The sequence below is a fragment of the Schistocerca piceifrons genome, chromosome 1 (assembly GCF_021461385.2).
Source record: "Schistocerca piceifrons isolate TAMUIC-IGC-003096 chromosome 1, iqSchPice1.1, whole genome shotgun sequence".
In the NCBI taxonomy this organism is placed as follows: Eukaryota; Metazoa; Arthropoda; class Insecta; order Orthoptera; family Acrididae; genus Schistocerca; species Schistocerca piceifrons.
The window spans coordinates 1,066,660,494-1,066,681,454 of record NC_060138.1 but is presented as its reverse complement, the minus strand read 5'-3'; the positions used below and the strand labels follow the sequence as shown (position 1 = coordinate 1,066,681,454).

Sequence of the window (20,961 nt, the reverse complement as noted above, 5' to 3'; positions counted from 1 at the left end):
GTACGAGTCAAGTATATGGTCTCCAGGAAGGTGCTGAATGGTGGGCGTAACAGTTACTAACTTGAGGCAGCTGCCGCACGCACCGGAAAGCTCCTGCCTGGTTGGGCCAGGTTCGCTGCCGTTTGTTCAGCTGGCGGCTCTCTTCTCATACACACGTGTTTTTTTCTGGAACGTGCGTTCCCGACTGCACAAAAGCAGAACACACATTCGCGTCAGATAAGTAATGCCGTGTCACTTCCTGAGAACTGCAAGACCAGTCCACACATTTTCCGCGGAAATCTTTTCATTTTATGTCCAGACTTCCGGCTTAAACGGGCTGCAGTCAGAAAACGGAAATCAGACATATGGGACAGAAACTCAGCAGCCTGATTGAAAAAACTGGAATTAATTCGGATCCCCGGTTCATTCGGACCTCTTTTAGGGTTCCATACATCAAATGGTAAAAACGGAACTCTTACACGACCACTTTGGTGTTTATCTATTTGTCTATCCGAATGTTAAAAACCTGTCTTCTCCATAATGGGTAGACGAATCAAGCTGAAATTTATGTCACACACCAACATCAACGGTGCCTGGGCAAAGCAAAAAACTGAAGCTTCAAAGTCAACGCAATCTAGAGATACGTCATTTATGTCACATATTTTGATACTCGTAAACTCACTCATCAAACCCTACACCGAACTTTTCATTGGCTTAGAATCATGAAATTTGGCAAGAAACAAGATTACACTTTACAAGAAAAGCAAAATATCCGGAAATTGTTAATTTATTTTGTCATTTGTTAACAAACTGTCTGTCTGCCCGTTTGTCTGTTAAATACTCCTTTTTCTCAGGAGCGAGTGGAAGAAAGTTGAAATTTATATCACACACTAGGATAAATTGTCCCTTGGAGATGTTTAAAGTTTAAGCTTCTGAGTCAATGCAACCAAAAGATACGGTCATTTATGTTATATATTATGATACTCACAAACTCACCCATAAAGGACTATAGGGTACTTCCTGTTGGCTTAAAATCATGAAATTAGGCAAGAAGCAGGGTTTCACAGGACGAGCAAAGCAAAAGATCAGAAAATTGTTAATTTGTAATTATACTACAAGAAAAAGTATTTTTTCGGTCTTTCTCGAACGTCTTAGAATTCCCGGAACCGATATCTTGCCAATATCCATATTGATAACCGATAAAAATTGTCGATATTGTCGATTACCGGGATGTATGAACTATCTACACGTACAATTAAGTTTATACATAGTTTACAGAACTTTCAATAAAGAAAATCTATATGTTAAAATGGGTAAAATGATGAACTTGTAGCTGAATGAAAGCTCGTTAATTCACTATAGCTGCAATGTCTGTACAAAAATTACCAATAATATTATAACTGCAAATTCGTTAATACATAGTCAGAATAAATTTTTTGTGGTTTGACTCATATAAAAAACTGGATGCGGATTAACCAGACAACCAATATGCTTAACATTAAAGATAAAGTAGTTTCATTATGAGCCTCTGTAAGGGGCTGCTTCTGCATATTGATTTTGAACATATATTGGCGCACTGTGGACTTAACTTACATTGCTGTTACATGTAGCTATTATAGTTTATGGTTCATAAGGTGTAACAGTGAGCTGCAATATCCTCCGCAATTGCGAAAATTAAAACATGCTTGACCACCTTTTGCATGTGACAGGAATCTCTACAAAAGTGATAAAACTGACTTACGCTGAGGTAGAAACATAGGGCTTATATGTCCAAAAATTAGTTAAACTAATATGAAAACCAACTGTTGAATATCGAATGTGCCGAAACCGTTTGTAAACAAGAGCATTACTGTTGTAGCCTGTAAATGTTTCATCCAGATCACGTGAATGGCCCTATAACAAAATTTTTAATGTAAGATGGTAACTATAACAGATAACGTGCTATCCGAGACTTGGAATAATAATGACGTTGTGACCAGCATAGACATACAGAACTGAACTTACTAACTGCCGGCGCTGTGGCGGGAGTTGATTACACCTCCTTTAATTGATGAAAATGGTTGCAACACATGTCTCATAATATCAATGTGCAGACCATGTTAAACTGGCGGCCAATCATGTGGCCACGGTGTCATGTATCAGCTACGAGAATTGAGCAGACTGACCAGTGTTTCAGTTCTGTGCCGTGAGAACTGAGCCGCTTGACCAGCGGTTCAGTTCTGTACTGTGAGAATTGAGCAGACTGACCAGTGGTTTAGTTCTGTGCCGCAAGAATAGAGCAGACTGACCAGCGGTTCAGTTCTGTGCAGTGAGAATTGAGCTGACTGAGCAACAGTTCAGTTCTGTACCGTGGGAATTGAGCAGACTGACCAGCGGTTCAGTTCCGTACTGCGGGAATTGAGCTCAACGACCAGCGGTTCACTGCTATTATATTATTGGTAATTTTTATACAGAGGTGAACCAGAAAATGCAATTAAAAATGGTGCATAACTTGTAGTGCGAGTCTACAAAGATTTCAATAAATACAGCCATAGTGGGTTAACGAGCTTTCGTTCAGCTATATGTACGTCAGTTTTATCCATTTCAATATGTGGATTTTACTGCTTGAAAGTTCTGTGTTGTTGCCCTTGGTTTAAAATTATTCGCAATAATTAGGTTTGTATGGAACCCTCGATGCTCAAGTCCTACTCGTTCTTATCCAGGTTTCTTGTATAGTACAGCAACTGTATAATATTTGATACGCTAGACGTAAGAGCGGCAACAATTTACTACTAAAATCATTAAATTTAAACCTAGGCAACCGCCATACACAGTCCTTGGGAAAGTGTCAGTTAACCACTGCTGTATAGTCCATCTTCGTTGTGAGAGTAAAATGACGTCAAGGAGAAAGGTGGTTTTGTACACGAGCTACAGGGAACGAATAATGGAGAATTGTCGACAAACTTTGCTGCTGAATTTGGTACCGAAGCAGTTGAAAATATTCCAGGATGCTCAGACATAGGCGCTAGCAATGTAAATGACTACTAGCGAAATGACTGTACATCTCTGGCTACGGTCTGATTTTTAATGACAGAATTATCGCCCTTTGTTTAATAACATTGACGGCAGTGTTGATGGATTAACTGACGAAATTGGCGACGAATCCAAGACATTTTGACACATACAGTCACAAGAATGCAGCCGGACAACATAATGGAACAAAGAGCTGTATGCTGTTGTCTGTACGCTGTACAGACCACACAGCTACTTTAAAAAAACTGTGCGAACGTAACTATTAGGCAGATCAAATCGACCCTTCGCGCATGTTATTCTACAAAACAACAAAGCGATATTTCACTGTTTTTACAGCTATCTCTGTACCAGTTAGAGAACTTTTCACGTTATCATCTTAGGTTCTTATGACTTGCTCACGATGCCTTCTTTCACTACCTAGTCAGTGTAAATACGAGGCACGTTTGGAAAGTAAGTACCGTTTTTGAAAAATACTCATAAAAACATTTTTTCACGCCAACATTTATTTTTACAAGCAAGAACATTTCTTAAACTAGTTTTCTAGATAGTTGCCGTTATAGTTCAAGCATATGTCACAGCGGAAAGCTAACTTTTGAATGCCACGTTCATAGAAAGATGCCGCCAGTTACGTCAGACACTGCTAGAAACCGTTTTTTTGCGTCGTATTTCTTGTCAAAGCGCTTTCCTCCAAAATTACGCTTCCATTTCAAAAACAAGTGGTAGTCCGGAGATGGGAGAACGGGGCTGGACGGCTGTTGATCGAACTGGCTTCCAACCGAACTCATGAATAAGGTTTTGAATGACACCAGCAGAATGGAGACGTGCTTTGTCATGAAGCAACACGATGCCTTGACTGAGCATTCCACGCCTTTTGTTTCCAATTGCGCGCAGGAGTTGTCTCAATGTTTCACAGTGTCGTACCACATTGACGGTCTCACCTATGGGAAAGGATACAATAAGCAGAAAACGACGCAGAAACTAATGTTCTGCAGTGGCTGTTCTCAATGGCGGCAACTTTCTATGAAGAAGACAGAGAAACGTTGGATACCCACTGTGGCAAATGTTCAAAAAATGGTTCCAATGGCTCTGAGCACTTTGGAACTTAACATCTGGGGTCATCAGTCCCCTAGAACTTAGAACTACTTAAACCTAACTAACCTAAGGACATCACACACATCCATGCCCGAGGCAGGATTCGAACCTGCGACCGTAGCGGTCGCGCGGTTCCACACTGAAGCGCCTATAACCGCTCGGCCACAGCGGCCGGCTTGTGGCAAATGAATAAATAATCGTGGTAACTATGTATAAAAATAATTTAGAAATGCTCTTTGTTGTAAAAATAAATTTTGGTTTGAAATAAATGTTTTTATGAAATTTTTATATTTCCGCTAATGATAACAAAACTTTTGGTCCTTAGACTACCGGTTTCGGTCAGCAACGACCATCTTCAAATCTGCAGGGAAACACGGGAAATGAAATAGAATAAATCAACAGATACGTCTTAGGTTAATAAATATACCATAACGAAAAATTATTACTTTAATGAATATGGAAACATGCGCTAAATATATGACGAGATATACCTGTTTTATAACATGTCCTAATATAAGAAAGCCATAGAGGCATCGTCACAAAATAAACACAAAATCTATAGCATCGTCGCACATATTTACAAAACGGTAACAGTTCTGGCAGAGTCATACTGTCTCTATCGCTACTGTTCATAACTGCTGTGCATATTGTACTGCAGTTTTTTATGAACAGTATCTCTATCGCTAATGTTCATAAGTGCTGTGCCTACTATACTGCAGTTAATTATGAACAGTAGTGATAGGGACAGTATGACTGCGGCCTAGCTTACATCGTATTCTACACTACTGGCCATTAAAATTGCTACACCAAGAAGAAATGTAGATGATAAAGGGGTATTCATCGGACAAATATATTATACTACAACTGACATGTGATTACATTTTCACGCAATTTGGGTGCATAGAACCTGAGAAATCAGTACCCAGAACAACCACCTGTGGTCGTAACAACGGCCTTGATACGCCTGGGCATTGAGTCAAACAGAGCTTGGATGGCGTGTACAGGTACAGCTGCCCATGCAGCTTCAACACGATACCACAGATCATCAAGAGTATGACTGGCGTATTGTGACGAGCCAGTTGCTCGGCCACCATTGACCAGACGTTTTCAATTGGTGAGAGATCTGGAGAATGTGCTGGCCAGGGCAGCAGTCGAACATTTTCTGTATCCAGAATGGCCCGTACAGGACCTGCAACATGCGGTCGTGCATTATCCTGCTGAAATGTAGGGTTTCGCAGCGATCGAATGAAGGGTAGAGCCTCGGGTCGTAACACATCTGAAATGTAACGTCCACTGTTCAAAGAGCCGTCAATGAGAACAAGACGTGACCGAGACGTGTAACCAATTGCACCCCATACCATCACGCCGGGTGATACGCCAGTACGGCGATGATGAATAAGCGCTTCCAGTGTGCGTTCACCGCGATGTCGCCAAACACGGATGCGACCATCATGATGCTGTAAACAGAACCTGGATTCATCCGCAAAAATGACGTTTTGCGATTCGTGCACCCAGAATCGTCGTTGAGTACACCATCGCAGGCCCTTCTGCCTGTGATGCAGCGTCAAGGGTAACCGCAGCCATGGCCTCCGAGCTGATAATCCATGCTGCTGCAAACGTCGTCGAACTGTTCGTGCAGATTGCTGTTGTCTTGCAAACGTCCCCATCTGTTGATTCAGGGATCGAGACGTGGCTGCACGATCTGTTACAGCCATACGGATAAGATGCCTGTCATCTCGACTGCTAGTGATACGAGGCCGTTGGGATCCAGCACGGCGTTCCGTATTACCCTCCTGAACCCACCGATTCCATCTTCTGCTAACAGTCATTCGATCTCGAACAACGCGAGCAGTAATGTCGCGATACGATAAACCGCAATCGCGATAGGCTACAATCTGACTTTTATCAAAGTCGGAAACGTGATGGTACGCATTTCTTCTCTTTACACGAGGCATCGCAACAACGTTTCACCAGGCAACCCCGGTCAACTGCTGTTTGTGTATGAGAAATCGGTTGGAAAGTTTCCTCATGTCAGCACGTTGTCAGTGTTGCCACCGGGCCGGCCGTTGTGGCCCCAGCGGTTCTGGGCGCTTCAGTCCGGAACCGTGCTGCTGCTACGGTCGCAGGTTCGAACCCTGCCTCGGGCATGGATGTGTGTGATGTCCTTAGGTTAGTTAGGTTTAAGTAGTTTCTACGTCTAGGGGACTGATGAACTCCGATGTTAAGTCCCATAGTGCTTAGACCCATTTGAACAATTTTTTGTTGCCACCGGTGCCAACCTTGTGTGAATGCTCTGAAATGTTAATCATTTGCATATCACAGCATCTTCTTCCTGTCGGTTAAATTTCGCATCTGTAGCACGCCATCTTCGTGGTGTAGCAGTTGTAATGTCAAGTAATGTAAATATGTATGTCGATGCTGCTCTGATTTTGTGTTTATTTTGTGACGATGACACTGTGGCTTTATTATATTGTGAGATTTTATGAAACAGGTATGGCTCTTCATATTTCAGGTGCAAGTTTTCATATCTGTGAAAGTAATCATTTTTCGTTGTGGCACATTTTATTGTCCTAAGACGTAATCTAGTCACTAGTACTATTTCATTTCCCTTGTTTCACAGCAGATTTGAAGGTCGTCATTACTGACCGAAACCGTTAGTCTAAAGACCAAACATTTCGTGGTCGTTGGCGTAAAACAAAACAAAAAAGGACTCATTCTGCATTTCCTGGATCACTGTTTTAATCCACGACTATGTAGCAACTTGTGAAAATGCTTCTTTTTTTTCCTAAATACAATTTACTTTTTGGACTTGCTTCGTGGAATCAGAGTGGTGATTAATTTTCTGTTTCAAGCACAGAAAATGAACCGCGGTACCAACTTTACACTCGGCAGAATTTGCAGTCGACGCGACCATTCTGTACTCACTCTCCTGTTCTGCAGTTGAGGTCTGATAAATTGTGCCTTGTCCCGCAGATAACAGAGGAAACTGCAGTGTCGCCAACTGTGACAAATAGATGTCCCTTCCAGACACGTTATACGTGTGCCTTTCCTTTCCAGGCACACTCTGCAGTCAGTACAAGTTGTACGGCGCAGTCCCCCCCGACTGAACGTCGTCCCGGTGCGTGACGGCCGCCCATCCAGGAACAGCGGTCGCGGTAAGTTTCCGTGATGGGCCACAGGTTATCGCGGCTTAATGCGCGGGCGCCGTTAATCCCAGGCGAGTGGGTGGCCGCCGGCCGGCCGGCTGTTCCGAACAGCGCGCCATGCGGCGCAGCGCAGCGCCACGCCCACAGCCGACTGCCCACGGCCCGTCCCACAGAATGGCGCGCCCCGCAATTTCCGGTGGCCGGCGCGCTTTCAGCTCTCCGTAACGGAACTTACCTCGTGTTCAGCGGGTCCCTGCCGCGGCTGCTACCCACTTCCTTTCGTCACTTCCAGGTCGGTCGTACTGAGTCGGAAACCTGAAAAACACAACGGAGAATGTCGTTTTGTTATCTATTCTGAAATAATACACTTTGCAGAATGAGATTTTCACTCTGCAGCGGAGTGTGCGCTGATATGAAACTTCCTGGTAGATTAAAACTGTGTGCCGCACCGAGACTCGAAGTCGGGACCTTTGCTTTTCGCGGGCAAGTGCTCTACCAACTGAGCTACCCAAGCACGACTCAGGCCCCGTCCTCACAGCTTTACTTCTGCCAGTACCTCGTCTCCTACCTTCCAAACTTTACAGAAGCTCTCCTGCGAAAGGCTAAGGTCCCGAGTTCGAGTCTCGGTCTTCAGCCAAAGGTTACAAAACTTAGGTGGACGATACGAGGTGTATGCGAAAAGCAATGAGACAGACAACACGGCGAGCGATCTGATAACGCTGTGTTGTTCTACTTGTGTAGGCCAGTGTGTTCATCCCTTCCTGCTGCTCAGTCCGACTCAGCTCCAAATGTTCAAATGAGTGTGAAATCTTATGGGACTTAACTGCTAAGGTCATCAGTCCCTAAGCTTACACACTACTTAACCTAAATTATCCTATGGAAAAAACACACACACCCATGCCCGAGGGAGGACTCGAACCTCCGCCGGGACCAGCCGCACAGTCCTTGACTGCTGGCCGTGAGGTTCTAGGCGCTGCAGTCTTGAAACGCGAGACCGCTACGGTCGCAGGTTCGAATCCTGCCTCGGGCATGGATGTTTGTGATGTCCTTAGGTTAGTTAGGTTTAACTAGTTCTAAGTTCTAGGGGACTAATGACCTCAGCAGTTGAGTCCCATAGTGCTCAGAGCCATTTAGTCCTTGACTGCAGCGCCTAAGACCGCTCGGCTAATCCCGCGCGGCAGACTCCAAATCATTGATCTTCAGTTTTATTTTAATATGGTGTATTTCGATGCTTCTAGGCTCATGTGTCTGATGCATATACATAAAATAGATGTGTGGTGTGTTTATCTTGGGGCCATAACCTTCTGTCACCAATTGTTCTGGAGCAACCTACACAGCCAAACCATACTACACTCTGCAGTGGTGTTCTCGGTCGCTTCGTTAGTGGTGTTGTGGGTCTCTGGTTTGACACTGCGCGTCACTTACGGACAATTTTCGACAGCAAAACAAGGTGTAAGATAAACATACGGCTGTTATATTTGGTGTATATTCATCAGGTACATCTGAAGATGAACTTACAAGCCTCGAAATGATATTAACATAAAACTGACGGTCATTTAATTGCAGTTTTAGGCAAATTCATTCTTACTCTCAGTTTATCGTACTACTGCATTCGCTCGATTTCGTCTACGAACGCTAATTTAAATATACCACCGAACACTTTTGAGAAAAAGATCTTTTCTTTTTTTGGATCAACCTGAAAATAAGAATATTATCGAATCAAGCTCTTTTCCGTAAGCCGAGCGGTCTAAGTCGCTGCAGTCATAGACTGTGCGGCTGGTCCCGGCTGAGGTTCGAGTCCTCCCTCGGGCATGGGTGTGTGTGTTTGTGCTTAGGATAATTTAGGTTAAGTAGTGTGTAAGTTTTGGGACTGATAACCTTAGCAGTTAAGTCCCATAAGATTTCACACACATTTGAACATTTTTTCTTTTCCGTCGATCTTCTCGATGGTTTGATACGACCCGCCACAACAATCGCAAATATACAGTATAAACCCATACTGCAGTGTCTTGTCTGCTTAAGTACTTGGAAACTCTGGAGCATCACCTATTCGCTAGGAAGTCTGACGCGTCACTATCTGTTAGAAGTTTCCGTATGAACTGATTTTTTTTTACTAGGTATCTAGTAAGGTAGTGTGGAACTTTGCCTAAGGTTTTATTACATATTTGCTATTATGTCGAGCACACGATGTGATGCATTGGGACTACATATTTCAGTAACGAGATGCGATCACTGGTGCCATCTATCTAAGTATCAACTGATCACTAAAGCTGGGGTAATGGCAACAGGTATACAGATGCGTAATGTGAGGGGAATCGTTGTCTAATAGCAATAAACTGCATCAATCTTCCCAGGCAAATGACTGCTGATGAAGCATACACCTCGCCTCCGATAGCGATCTGCAATCCCCCCCCCCCCCCCCCCCCACCCCGTGTACGTCTGGGCAGACCTTGCCGTGTGCTGAGATTGGCAGCTGCCTTGGCCCGTACGCCAATTTCGTCCACGGGTAATTGCCCCGAAATGAGATGGCGTAATGAATTTTGATGTGCCTGTTTATATCGGTCGCATATTTTTCCTCGTAATTGGGTCATTTGGGTGAAGGAAGTACTGCGCAGCAAGGCATCGCCTGCTCCCTGGCACACGACCAATCACTATGACGGCTGTTGTCTGCTGTCACGATTTTATTACATGTTAATCAGGTGCCTGCCCTTGAGATATTAGGCTAGCTGTCTTCACAGTACTAAAATTTCCGTGCGAGTTTGTCAAAGACAAAGTAACGACATAATCTCGGCCACTGTTCCAGATTCACCATGATGCACACTTCATAGCTATCAGCCATCACTGAGCACAGTTTGGCAAATTTACGAGAATTATTCAAATGGGTGAATGGCATAACGACAATTTTATAAGATCCTGAACTTGAACAACACACATGCGCCAATAAAGCACACATTTTTTTAAGCGTCTTCACATACGTTAACTTGCCGCCTAGAATTCTAATGAAGGTCGTAGAACACACAATAATAATGCAAAGGTCCTACAACAAAGAACAGCGGTATTTCATAAACGTAGGCGTTATGTATGTAAAGGGTCACAACGGTATTTAACTACATTCCAAACTGTTTATTGTCGACAAGGAAAATGGCATCTAGAAACAGAGAATTTCTAAAATGAAACGTTACATGTTAAACTAATGTAATATTTTCAACCTAAACCCGTTATGAGCAGATTGTCAATTATTTTTGGTTTCTCCTTCTTAAAGTTACTGCAGTTAATTAAAGAGAACTTTACACCAGATGCGCTTAGCTTTTATTTACAAAGCACCTTATGTGGTCAGTCTGGCATATTGTTACATTCGTTTCTACATTTTTGGTTGTCATAGGTTAAAAACTTTATTTCTTTGTAAAGTTGGTGTGTAACAACCATTTTCGCTCGGAACTCTTCGATTGATCCGTGTTTGCATAAAAACAACAACAAAAAGGTGTTACGTATCAAAGCGAACCTACAATCGCGTGTTGTTGCTGGCGTGTGATCTACTTATGGTATTTATGCCTATTTGTCACATATTGTGCAAAACACTGTCTTTTTCTTCGTTTTTCGCAGAGGCTAAGGTCGAAAGAAACTTCGTTGTACATTTACACTTGGCAGTTTCTTGCACTTTTTGGAAGCAGTTCTTCTTACGCTACATTTGCGTTATTTGCACTGCACCTCACTTTAGAAATAGACCTGTAGTTACATGTGTTATGCATTCAGCACAGTATTTCAGTGTTTGTGTTTGTTCATTTGTTTTTCATGTAGTTGGTGATGTTGTCGTCTTTAGTCCGAAAACTAGTACCATGTTGTACCTTGGAATAGTTTTTTACATTTGTGAAAACCTTACGCTTCCAGATTAATTCTTGTAATTTAAGAAAAAGACGGCAGCGCGCCTGAAGTGAATGCTATCACTTCAAAACGGAATAAGAAAGTACATTCCACTTCTATTACAGGGCTGGCTAGAAGTAGAAGTGTTCTAATGTATAATACTCCCCTCTACAATTTGTAGAAGGATAACTAATCACGCACTTTTAATATTTTCGGAGGCTCATTTACAGGGCGCGTACATTCCATGGCAAAGTGCGCATTTCTTTCTGAGAGGCGGAAAAAATATCTAGTAGTGGAATCTTGCGGAATTGGAGATATAATTTCCCATTAAATAAGTAGGTCGCACATCGTTAGAGTTCTTCCACGTGGCGTAATAACCATATAACTGCCGTGCCGCTGATCTTTACGACCCATTAAACGGCATACGTAATTACTGAAGATCACGCGACCCATTCGTCTAGCGTTGCCTGCTGTGTACGTATATTTCACCACGCCATGTGGTATCACCTCTCTGCACTACCTCTCGCGTCTCAACGACTTCTGTTCGAAAGATCTCTTTTCGAAACCTCCTTCGGGTAGTCTCGAAAAAAGTTGCTATTCAGCCTGTGAGTATACTGTACAGAGTATAGCACAGTACTTGCTTCCACTGCTTGTTCAATTCTACTCTTGAATGGGGTGAAGGGAAGAAGAACTGTATACCTGACTCTTATTTTATTTTTGTAGCCCTAAGCGTAATATACCATGGGAACAGTAGAACTATTGCGCCACTTACTTCAAACAGAGTCGAATTCGTTACTTTCAACGTTTCCCATTAAAGCGCCGCCAGCATCTTTTGTCACGATTTGGTTTGACGTACGAGAATTAAAAATATACCGTACCCCCAGGTCTAGCTTCTACCCCTTTCCCTTACAAGCCATCGTATGGGCACCCGTGAATGTAACATATTGTAAGTATAATAGTTTTTATTGTGACGTAGCGTCATAATGTCAAAAGAGACGAATTTGCTAATTTCTAAATAATGAAATAAAGTGTTTATCTGAAAATAAAATAACAGCCTACGAAGATGAATAACTTCCTTTAAGGAAATATTTGTTTACAGTTGACAGTACGGTAATGTGGCAACCGCCTCACATAAACCTCTGAATTATTAAGCACATTAATTAATAAGCACATTTATATTAAATGACCATTTACTAACGGTAATAAAAATCAGGTCTCTTGATAATTGTAGCAGTTATGGCTAATTGGTGCGGTACAAACTGTAATATTGTGTAACATAATTGAAACACTGTTGGAAAGGTAGGCAATTTTAGTGATTGGGGAGTAATCACAAAGGGAGTCCCACAGGGCTCAATTTTGGGTCCACTCAAATTTCTTGTACATGTGAATGACCTGTCACTTAACATTCAACCAGCAGAATTCGTACTTTTTGCAAACGACACTACTTTTTTAATAAATCCTCTACACAGAAACCAACAGAACAGTTTGTTAGTGACGTTTTTCAAGGAATTATTACATAGGGTGAAACGCGCCAAATTTTTGGGTGTGTATGTTAATGAAAACTGTTATTGGAAGAAGCATATTACTGAGCTTCCTAAACAATGAAGTTCAGCTACTTTCGCTGTTCGTATAATTCCTAGCCTTAGAAACAAATGAATTCTACTCTTGATATCTTTTGCATATTTACGCTCAATAATGTCTTATGGAATAATTTTCTGGGCCAATTCATCATTTACAATGGAAGTATTGATTGCACAAAAGCAAGCACTAAGAATAATGTGTGATGTTCACCTGCAGTAGTCATGTAGGTATCTCTTCATGGAATCGGGCATTTGAACTGCATCGTCACAATACGTAGATTCGCTAATCATATTCGTCAGAAATAATGCATCAGAAGTTAGGACGAACAGTGACATTCATACTTACAACACTAACGGAAAAAATGAACTTTATTGCCCGTTATTAAAGCTGTCAGTGGCTCAGAAAGAAGTTCATAAAATGTCTGACAGGTAACAAAACAAATTTGAAATCCATCCTAAAATCAAGTCTCCTCGACAACTCCTTCTATTCCTTGGACGAATTTCCTTTTAAAATCTGGTAGCCCGTGCAAAAAACCTTAGTTCTGAAATTTAGTGGCATGCATCGGGCTAAAAAATAATGTGTTCATTAACGTTAACAGTAAACATGAATACTTATCTTGTAAACTGACTCGTTCCATATCATTTCGATAAAAGAATCGCTCAAATGATCCATAGAACATTTAACTAACATGCCCTAAATCGCTCAGTTACGTAGCATATTGTGATCACGAGCTAAGGCGTGGCTACTCACATAGAGTTAGCGTCTCCAAGCCTCAATGGCTGATCGTAGAATGGACTTTAAATGGTGGCGTTGCTTTTCGTATCCTCTGACAGCCCAGAAGTATACACAGAGACTCCACTGCCGCTTGACAAAGACTTGGGAGGCGTCTACCGCCGAGAGCTATCGTCAGTGAGAAGTCACTCGAATTCTGCAGTATGAACCGTAGCGAGTACACTGCTCACAGTATCTATCAATGAAGAAGTGTTAGTAAACATTAACTGCTTTACTATTAACAACTTAGGTGATGGTCGTAGCCGAGAATGGCCGTGTGTCGTCGCGTGAGTAGCAGTCCGTTTAATGCTCAGGGTAGTTAATTTTAATACTTCCTGATTCAACATTATGCCCATTTCGGTAAGTTTGCAGTATGCATTCCTACTACAGAGTAAAAAGAGGCAATTATTTATGCTCAGAGACAACATTTGGATGAGTGTAGTAGGTGGTAAGGGTGATAGTGGAGTGAAAAGTATTGCGGCAAGCAGTACATTCGTGGAATACCCCCATGGCGTCCATTACAGAAAAATTCGTACCCATTACTGGAAAGTAGTCTTGCATATTCCTACGACAGTTTCACAGAGTCAAATCATAAACGGAACTACGGCCGTGTGTTATCTCCTGCTAGAGGGGCTCAACTTCATAAGACGCAACGTGGACAACTAGAAATCTGGCGATGTGTGCCAACATTGTACATGTCCAGCAGCAGCTTTCACGTGAACCGTCAAGCTGTTAAAACCAACCACACTCTCACGTCTGCATTTAGCCAGAGGTGTTGCGAGTTCTCCCGCAGCAGTTAGAAGAAGAGGTAATACACGCACGCACGAGCGCGCGCACACACACACACACACACACACACACACACACACACACACACACACACACACACAATGGATAAGACTGTGTATTGGCTTCTGAACATTATCTGAATTTTTTGTACAGGGGGCGTCCAATAAGTAACGCTACTTGGGTTTTCTTAAAGTAGGTTGGTTTTTTATTCAGGATTCCAATACATCATTTTATTCACTATTCTTTTGGCTACAAAACCTTATTTTTCAACATAATCTCCTTACGCCACCTTACTGGGAGGATCTGTATGCTCACACTGTACCACTCTGCTGGTCGACGGCGGAGCGAACGTCTTTCTGCATCAATAACCTCCCTGTCATTCACGTACTGCTTCACGCGGCATGTACCCTGCACTGGACCAAACTAGAAGTCGAAAGGTGCGAGATTCGGACTGAGGAAGAACAGTTCAATGAAGTTCTCTGAGCTCCTCTGGGGTGTGCAGACTCGTGTGAGGCGTTGCGTTGTCATGGAGAAGGAGAAGTTCGTTTGCATTTCTGGCAACGTACACCCTCAAGTCGTTTCTTCAATGTCCTGAGGGTAGCACAAACACATCAGAGTTGCTCGTTACACCATGAGGGAGGACTTGCAAACAGAATAACGCCTTCAGAGTCCAGTGAGGTGTCTGACTGTGATCCGAATGAGAGTGTCTGCACGTTCCAACACGGCTGGAGTCACAGCTGTGCGTGGCCAGCCGGCATGCGGGAGATCTGACAGGTTTGCGCTACTTGTTTGCGATGGTGACACACGCCTCACCAACTACTCGCCGTGCTCTTGTTCAATGCCAGACGTCCGCAGACATTCTGCAAGCGCCTATGAATATCTGCGACGCTCCAGTTTTCCGCGAACAGAAACGCAGTGACAGAATTCTGGTTGGATCACACCTCTGTTAGACGCCTGAAACTGTACAGGCCGAAGCAGGAGTATTCCACCATGTTCCACAACAAATTCCTCATTTTTTCAACCGAAACTGGCCTAGGAAAAAATGTGTTGCATTACTTGTTGAACGCCACTTGTACGTGTATGTGTTCTCTACAAAATAAATGCTGATGTTTTTCCAATTATTTAACTTCTCAGAATATTGCCATTCAAAATTTGACAAGAACACTGGCTATGAATTAATGAACTTCAACACTACTAGTTTCTTAATTCTGATACTATAATCTAATTCTATATTAAGGATGGTAAACGAGGTGTGATAATAAAGTAATGAGACTGATTTTCTTTGCAAGATGTGGCAACCCTGCAGACTTGCTTAGGCACAATATCTTGGAGCTTGGTCTATAAACTGCTTCTAGTCCAAGCGGGACATCGATGCAACTGCTCAGTCGTCAGTTGTGCTGTAAAAAGTTAACATGTGTTTGTATCTCTCGTCACGCAAATGGAATTGCATAATATTGCGCAACGGTATGCCATTTCTTTTTGCGTTAAATTGGATGAAAACGCGACGAAAACTTACGGTAAGCTTCAGAAGGCTTTTGGAGAGGAGGTTATGTCAAGAGCTCAAGTTTTTCGTTAGCGTAAAATGTTTAGTGAAGGCAGAACGAATGTTGAAGATGAAGACTATCAACCTCACAGACGGATGTCAACTTGGCCAGGGTGCGTGAACTCGTACGATCTGATCGAAGATTATCCATGAAAATGATTGCAGAAGAACTGAACATCTTTCGAGAAACGGTTCGTCTAATAATAACTGAAGATCTTGGTATGAGAAAGATTTGTGGAAAAATGGTCCCCAGAAATCTCACACCACTACAGCGAGAAACACGGAAAAATGTGGCAGCCGATCTGTTAGAGTAAACGGAAATCAATCCAGAATTGTTGAGCCGTGTTATCACTGGTGATGAAAGTTGATTTTTTTCAGTACGATCCAGGGGCAAAACCCGGGCCAAAAACAGCTCGCAGTCAAAAGTGAAATGCATGCTTGTGTGCTTCTTTATTTCCAAGGGAATTGCTCATAAAGAGTGGGTGCCTCCTGGACAGACAGTTAACCAATATTACTACAAAGAAATTTTAGAAATACTTCATAAAAGAGTTCTTCGCGTGTCCATGCCAACATTGCTGGTAATTGGATTCTGCATCACGATAATGCGCCATCCAGTACAGCAATTTTTAATCTCAAAACAAATTTCAGTACTACCACAGCCACCTTGTCCACCAGATAGCGCTCCGTGCGACTTCTTTTCTATTTCCAAGAGTCAAAACGGCGGTCAAGGGACACCATTTTCAAACAACACAAGGTGTCCAAAAAGCTGTGACGAGGTTCTTGGAGGATATTACAGAAGACGAGTTCCAGAAATGCTACCATCAATGGCAGAAGCGCTGGAAAAAGTGTGTGCAATCAGAATGGAACTACTTTGAAGGAGACAACATTGAACTCGACTAAAACGGTAAGCACCTTTTTTTTTCACATCAGTCTTATAACTTTAATGCCGCACCTCGTATCACAGGCTCATTTGTACCTATTAGACGTTTTCCAGGGGAACAGTTTCCCTTTGTCCTTCAGACTCGTATGATTCACAACGTCTGTTTTTCAAATACAAATGTAAATGCGAGTGAAGTGATTATGAATGCCACTTGTGCTGCCCTTAAAACTTCATGTATGTCAGAAGTAGTGCGATAGTCTAGAAAGAAAGGACGCAAGAAAGTTCCCCCACGCGAGCTCCGCGACCTACAGAACACGGCTGGGGACGTATAAAAGCGCTGCCTCGTAGCGCCGTATAATTAATCAACCACTCACTGCTGGCGTGCTTTCGGTCAAGGTCACGACATCGCGTGCGCCTGCCGAGGGCGAATGTCGGGCACTGGCGTCAAACGGTGCCGCCGACACACTGCGTCCGTACCAGATTGTTTACTCTGGACGAGATCGAAAGCCTGTAAACGAGTTCCCGAAAAATCATTTACTTCAAAAATAGATGCCGAATTGAACAACAAATATTTTATAACAAGCCTGGGTTGATAGGTGGAGCTTCACTGTCGACTCACGCGAAGATGTGCACAACCGGTTTCTCCCAATTATTGTAGCGTTGTGACATGGGTGGACGTCGTATTGAATGGTGCACATCGAAATAACATACCCTTCTACGTGTTTGACGTCAACTGAAGGTCATATAAAAGTAAAGCAGCCATCAGTCTTAAGAGTTGTTTGAGTACGACCTTGATTTTCTTGGTGTGAGCTGGGCGACTAATTATAGAGTTTTAATCTGTAGAGACTTTAGAAGCCTTGTCAGTTAGGCCTAAAAACAACTCACACAAATTGTGAGACGCGCTACAATGACCGTAACAGATCAGTAAAGCCCGCACGAAAATTTAACGAAACTACTCAGGAAATTTAAACAGGAAAGGTGACGTTGTTCTCGTGGAACGCCTGCATCGTATTTTACTTATGTTTATTTTTTCTTAATTTTCGTAAGATCGGGTGAGAAAAGTCGACCGTCATGTAACGAATCACTACTTAAATTCACTTGCCCTAGTCCCGGAATAAAAGCGTTTTCCTACAGCAGACGCTTTGCAGAAAATGAGGAACGGGTTGACACGCTCAAAACGAATTGGGGAATTCCATACGCCGAAGACAGTGAGTGGTGGCGGTACTTTCAGTGGTATTTTTTTCTGTCGCAATTTTGCGAGATGTATGTGGGAGGAAGTGGTACCTTGGATGACTCTTGAGGAACGAACTGTCTTGGAATTTTAGAGAGAACTTCCATGACCCACACAACGCTTATCTTGCACTATCCCCCACTGGCATTTAATGAACATCTCCCCACGTTTACTATACGAAACCGTGTCCAAACACATCGCTCTTCTTTGAGTCTTTTTTTTTCTGTCTCCTCTATTAATCCGACCTAGTAATGCTCCCAGACCGATAAGAATCGATCAAAAGAAAGTTTTGAACGCTATCTCTTTTGTTGGCGAATTAGATGTCCTTGGGAGTCTTTCAATGTTTTTCAGTTTGGCATCTGCTTTCCCAAATAGTCGTTCTAATTTAAGCGGCTTCGCAAGCACACTCCCAGATTTTTTTGGTTGCTAATCCAACTGTTTCCATTGATATACCGTCAATCCTTAATGGATCTTTTCGCCTATTTACAACCAATGCGATTTTAAGGTAAGGATCAATTCCAGCACCAAACCGATTCTCTTATGTCTTCGTGGATTTCACTTGTTTTCTGGCGTTCTGCTATTCCTAAATACAGTAGCATCATCCGTGAACGATCTCAAGCGAACTTTCGAAGTAAGCCACCGAATCATTCCAGCTAACACACATAGGACACTGATCAATACTATCATTATACGCTGCTCAGAGTATAATCACCTACATCTTTTCGTTGTTTCCCTTTTATCTTTTCTCTGTGAGATCTCCATCCTTCGTGGAAATAACGTCTGAATATCTTCTAGACTTCATTTTCTGTTTTCCGCTTTTAATGTCACAGCAGGGATGTAAATTTAAAATAGAAGTGAGGATTTGATTCTTTAGCACCTAAAGTACGAGAGAACCAAGCGAGGATCCAAAGGGGGATGGGGGAGGGGTGCCGTGCTCCTCTCCCGAAACAATAGTAATTCAAAACACTCATATTTTTACATATACCAATCTCCAATTTTTCAGCCAGCTTTCGGACATTAATCAAGTTATAAGAAAACGGTGGATTTCGGAAATGACAAGGAATTCTATAAGATTACAAGCGGAATGATTTGTGAGACATGACAGGAAGGGAAGGACACTCCAGTAACAAAAACTAACGCTGTCTGAAATTCCCTAATACAGGCTTAAACGACTGAAAGGAACAGCGTTTACCGTATTCACACGCTCACATAACACTAGCATGGACACATGTGTTTACACTCGTAGTGAGGTGTAAAATGCTAATGTTCCTGAGTGTACACGTCGATTTTACATCGCGAGAAATATGACATTGTTAAAGTTCTCAGACTTTGTTGTTACTACAGTTCTTAAAACGATTGCATGACACATACTTTTTTTCTGATGAATACTTTTCAAATTATGTATTCTGCAATACTCACTCCTTACATAGCATACATGCTACATCCAAAATGTATTTTTTGTTCTTGCTAACAGAATGAGCTAAACTCGTTGTGTCTGATTATAGTGAATACTTTACACCACATACTTGTTTTTGTTTCTGCATGTTCTCAGTAGGTGGCATCATCTGCTTGAAGAAAGCTGTTTATCGCAGTGTCAGTATATATTCGAGAAATAAAGGTGGTTACTGTTTGTTTCGAGTCGTTTTGAACTAGAATCTGTTTAGAACGTGCTGCAATAGCTAATAAGCTAATCTGTCGGATATGTGATTGTTTATTTCATAACGACACTATAGCGATGTAGTTTTTCCAGTGTAGCACTAGGACAGCTGTTTCTAAACTATGTAAATGATTAAGGAGACAATCTGAGGAGACATCTTAGATGGTTTGTAGATGAAGATGTCATTTACAGTCTAAAGAGACTGGGTGCACCACGCTTGCCCGTCCTTCCTTAAATATTGTTGTGCAATGTGGGATCCTTGCCGAATAGGACTGACGGAGGACATGGAAAAGGCCGGCAGGTGTGGCCGAGCGGTTCTAGGCGCTACAGTCTGGAACCGCGCGACCGCTACGGTCGCAGTTTACAATCCTGCCTCGGGCATGGATGTGTGTGATGTCCTTAGGTTAGTTAGGTTTAAGTAGTTGTACGTTCTAGGGGACTGAAGACCACAGCAGTTAAGTCCCATAGTGCTCAGAGCCATTTTGACATGGAAAAGGTTCAAAGAAGGGCAGCTCTTTAAGAATCATCACGAAACAGGGCAGGGAGTGCCACGGATATAACATGTGAAATGGGTGGCAGTCATTAAAACAAAGACGATTTTCGTTGCGGTGATATCTTGTCAAGAAATTTCCCTCTCCAACCCCCCCCCCCCCTTTCCCTCCCGATGCGAAAATATTGACACCAACTGACACAGGGAGAAGATCAATTAACAAAATAAGAGAAATCAGAGCTGCATGGAAGTATGTAACTGTTCGTTTCTCCCGCGCGTTTTTCGAGAGTGGAACCCTGCCACGCACTTAACTGTGAATTACAGGCTAGTGATGTAGATGTAGATGCAGGCTACATTCGGCAATGACGTACACCTCTAAATTCCCGTTGTATCGTTTTCATAATTTTTGCGTGTTTAATACTGATATTTCTGAGTGCTCAACGTATTTCAGTTATTTTGTAACACAAATAGTATTCACTTTAAACATTTTCTAAAACTCTGGTGTACCACAACAATTTTTAGACGCAGTATTTTTATCTTATTTTGTTTCAGAACATTGACCACCAATAAAAATTCCCTATTCATAAAATCTAAGTTCAGGACTGACGAGACTAAAATGTTAGTAAAATCTAAACAAATTATTATTATAATTAAACATCTAATAATTTCATTGTTGATAAATTTTGGAAACATTATTGGAAAATACCACCGAACTGATAGCTAATTGAAATACTAATCAGTCATGATCGCAATAAATATCAGTAATTACACATCAAAATGGTAACTGGTTTTGATTTTGGTGTCTCATCAGATGCTGAACAGAGATGACGGCTGGAACGTTGGTGCGTTTTGGAGGACAGCCCTAGTACCTGCTCAACTGCCCACTACTGATTGTCAACAATGGTTCAAATGGCTCTAAGCACAATGGG

At 42.3% G+C, this 20,961-nt stretch overlaps 1 protein-coding gene across 2 annotated transcripts in view; it reads right to left on the bottom strand.

Annotated features, from left to right (window-relative positions):
* Positions 1-20,961, bottom strand: part of LOC124757160 — a 430,922-nt gene that overhangs the window by 240,708 nt on the left and 169,253 nt on the right. For both annotated transcript variants that reach the window (XM_047249064.1, XM_047249063.1), the window contains exon 2: positions 7,465-7,544. The gene's annotated coding sequence lies outside the window, so the exon portion shown is untranslated. The remainder of the gene's footprint in view (positions 1-7,464; positions 7,545-20,961) is intronic.